Source organism: Amphibalanus amphitrite, unplaced genomic scaffold, assembly GCF_019059575.1.
Source record: "Amphibalanus amphitrite isolate SeventyFive unplaced genomic scaffold, NRLGWU_Aamphi_draft 000398F_arrow, whole genome shotgun sequence".
NCBI classification, from domain to species: domain Eukaryota; kingdom Metazoa; phylum Arthropoda; class Thecostraca; order Balanomorpha; family Balanidae; genus Amphibalanus; species Amphibalanus amphitrite.
The window spans coordinates 490509-494292 of NW_024881892.1; positions in this window are offsets into that span (position 1 = coordinate 490509).

Below are 3784 nucleotides of genomic sequence, written 5' to 3' on the forward strand. Positions count from 1 at the left end.
ACTGAGCCGACACGTTACACCGCGGACCGTGCGGCACCGCCGGAGCCACGAGCGCTGCTCCCTGCGCCGGCCTGAGGCGGCCGTGGAGCGGGTGGTGACCTGGCCATGGTGTGGTGGACATTAGCCGTTTCACGACGAACTATCTGGCGAATGCACCTAATTTGACCAAATCTGCACCAAATCTTGAAAAGAAAATATCTGCATGCCATATATTTTTTTTAAGTGAGCTTATCGATTATAATGTCTTATGATTTGACAAAGCAGGCATATAAGCAATTAATGCAACCCTAGCTGAAAGCTACTCACCTAATTTGACCAAATCTACACCAAATCTGCACCAAATGTGTAGCAGATTGTTAAATGACTCAAGAGACGCAGGAACAAGGGTCCCTCGACATGTGTGGTGCTGGTTTGGTTAGTGAAACCATAGACCACCATATAAACAATGGTAAAATATAAAGAAGTTATGTTCTGTTTTGAATGCAGGAAGCATGATTTTATTGTGGACAAGAAACGCGTCCCCTTTGCATGTTTAGACAGTCTGTAGTCTCGTTTATAGATGGGAACATATCCTGTTTCAGTGTTGTGAAGTCCAGCATTCCAGAAGACAAGAGACAATAGGGCTGCATTCCATTTAACCAGTCCCGTCGCATCTCCTTTGGTTTCTGAACACGGTTCTGGCCGACTTCTGCGCCCGGCCGAGCGTGCGCATTGTCCGCATTGTTCCCCCGTTCCTTGTAGTCAGCAGACGGGCTGCTCTAATTCCCTCTGAGCAGGACTGTCCAGCTACACCGCACGTGCTCGACCACGGCCAGCGTCAGGCTGCGGCGAGAGGAAGCTGATGAGTTGAGTGCTGTGACGGCAGCTTAGACCTCGGACTGCTAGTGACTGGCTGTCCCGCCAGTCAGCCGTAAAAATGTCGCCGTCGCCTGCGCGAATATATGTAGGGGCGTCAGTGACGCGCGGGGCCGCATCAGATCTAAAAGGTGATACGGAGACGCGTGTGGGCGAAATGGATGCGACACTGACGGACTACAGCGGCGACTGTGTGTCGGTGTGAGGTGGCCTCAATGGGAGTCTTGCCCAATCACAACGGAACGTCATTGCCTCTTCATTTCTGTTATATTTGTCTGTTCTGTTCTGTTCTTTTGTGTTCCTCTGTTCTTCTCAATCTGATGGCATTTTCCTTTGTTCATTTGCGTGTGTGTGTTTTTTTCAACGCTTGTGCCTTACTCGAGCCAGTTGCATGGTGAACTGTCTCACATTACGTTGCGTGAAAAGCGTGCTGCGTTTCAGGTTAACAGTTTCAGTAAAAACGAACATGAACTCTGCTGCGGGTCTGAATTACAGTTTGCGTGGGTCACGCCTGCTGATTTGTTGCAGGATAAAATGTAACACATCTGAGCTCGGTAACTCCATACGGGTTCTTTATGCGCCGTAACGCATGCTCACAAACGGGGCGAACCAATACAGAACACCAGAGTCTTACTACAAAGTCAAAGTGATTAGGCGCAGCACTGCAATATCGGCATATCTGATCATTTATCGACTGTGATTTCGCAGCAAGGGCGATTGTCGCTAGTGAATTAGATGTAACATCCAGCCCTGTACCAACCTATTCACCCCCTCCGCCCTGTCTGAGGGCGCTCGGCTAGACATAACATACAGCCTGTCCCTCCCACCTCCCTCCTGCACTTCCCTAGGGCGCTCGGGTGGGCCGGGCAGGCTCAGCCCAGCTGTCGACGGTCCCGAGGTCGCAGCGCTGACCGACCCCGCCCTCCCGGCCTGAATATGCATGGCTGCGCTCGTTAACCCAGTAATTTGAGTTATGCGCGGGCCGGCTCCTCATGTGGTCGGCAGTGGCCGGCGTGGTGGGAGCAGCGGGTTCTGATGGGCTGTCGTGCGTCGGCTGTTGTTAGGGAGGATGGGTGGGGAGGTGGTGATGTGGGCATCCATTGAAAGTCTGATGGTGGACGGCGACGCTGGTATGCCTAACGCGGATGCCTCACTGGAGAGTTTTCGTAAGTTCATGAGCGTGCAATATAGCATTGCATCCAACCCCAACGATATTTAGACCGAGAAGTGTTACGTGATAATGTCCGTCCACAATGTTCTTAGATGGAGCTCGATTTCAATCGATAGGTATATTCATTAACCCGCGCCCCGTTGGGCTCTGCCGAGCAACGCGCCCCGTAGGGGGGGGGGGGGCATTTTGGCCCCCCATAAGATCTCGAGAACCACGCAACCTAGCGACAAGCGGCAAACGGTGTTGGATAGCCCTATCAGGGAACTACCTTGTGACCTAATTTTATTGACCTAGGTCAAACCGATGACGTCACAGGTCAGGTCAAAGGTCTAATTTTCACCGTTTACAGGACAGGCATTTCAAGAAATGCGTTGTAAAATCGAGTAAAATGCATTTCATTGAAAATCATCGATAGGGAAATGTTCTTCAAACACATATTTTGCTAGTTGAGGTCACTGATACCAGGTCAGGTCACAGAGGTCAGGTCACTGGGGGGGGGGGGGGGGGGGGGGTCACAATATGAAAGTGTCGTGTGATACATGTTTTATGGTCTATTTTACATGACAAATGCGATTATGTGGGTCAGGCAGCCTTTGGGGCCAGCGTAGGTCACGTTTTGGTCAAGGTCAGGTCAAATTAGGTCAAATTTCAAAGTTGATATTTTTGCATAAAATGGGTATCGAATCGATGCAGCTCGTCACGGGGAGTTCAATGGTGGTCTTTGTTTTGCCGCACGAGGTCTAGAATCGCTAAAATTGAGTTAAAGATTTGACGTCATCATTTTTGAACAGTTTTTTTTTTTCGCTATAACTTGGCCAAAAAACGAGATATCGATCTGAAATTTGGTAGGTATATAGCAGAGCGCAGGGACTATCACATATATTCCGGTTTTTTTCGAAATTCGGAAAAAATTTTGGATTTTTTTTTGTTTTTCTAAAAAAATAATTTTTTTGATTTTTTTTTGGTCAAAAACCCAAAATTTTGAAAATCCGAGATAGCAGTTTTGTAGCGCCGCTTTTTGTCTACGAGACCATATACAGAACTTTGAAATTACTTGATAACTGTAGATTTGGTGAGCGTTTCAAGATTGCATGTTTTTTGCTCATTTTTGCTCGAACATGACCTCAGTTTGACCTCAATAACTCCTGACCTAAGGTGACCTAAGACTTGAAATTTGGTGTGAAGGTGTCAAATGGATACCCGAGAAGGTATTGAAAATTTGGCGGCGCTGCGCGCCGCCGTTTTCTTGCTATTCAGGAAAAACCACAGGGGGGGGCAAAATGGCCCCCCCCCAACGGAGTGAGGGGTAAAGCCCTAATCACGTGTCCGCCCGAGCTGGCGGAAAATGCCGCTGTAGTGGTACTTGCAGATGAACCGTTTCCGTTGGCCACGTTACGGGAGATTGATGTGTGACCTGCTGTAAGGAAAACAACGTCAGCAAAAATAAAACAGCTCAAACAAAACAGCTTGAGCAGGTAGTCTGTTCAAGGGGGTCATGCACTCAGGCTTATGCAACTCCGGATGTTTCACCTTGCCTAAGGCGTGGGTGTGACCTGCAGCAACATGTCGAAACCGCTGCAACTTGGGGCGGCTCTTGACGGGGATTGATCACCCACGCATGTGCAACTCGGGGTGTGGCTGCGCACGCCGATCTGAGCACAAGCAAACGCTCTCGGCCGCCGGCTCCGCTAGTGATGGTGCCTTTTGGTCATGGTAGGGAGGTGGCAGCTGGTGCGGGTTGTAGGCACTCCTTTGTTC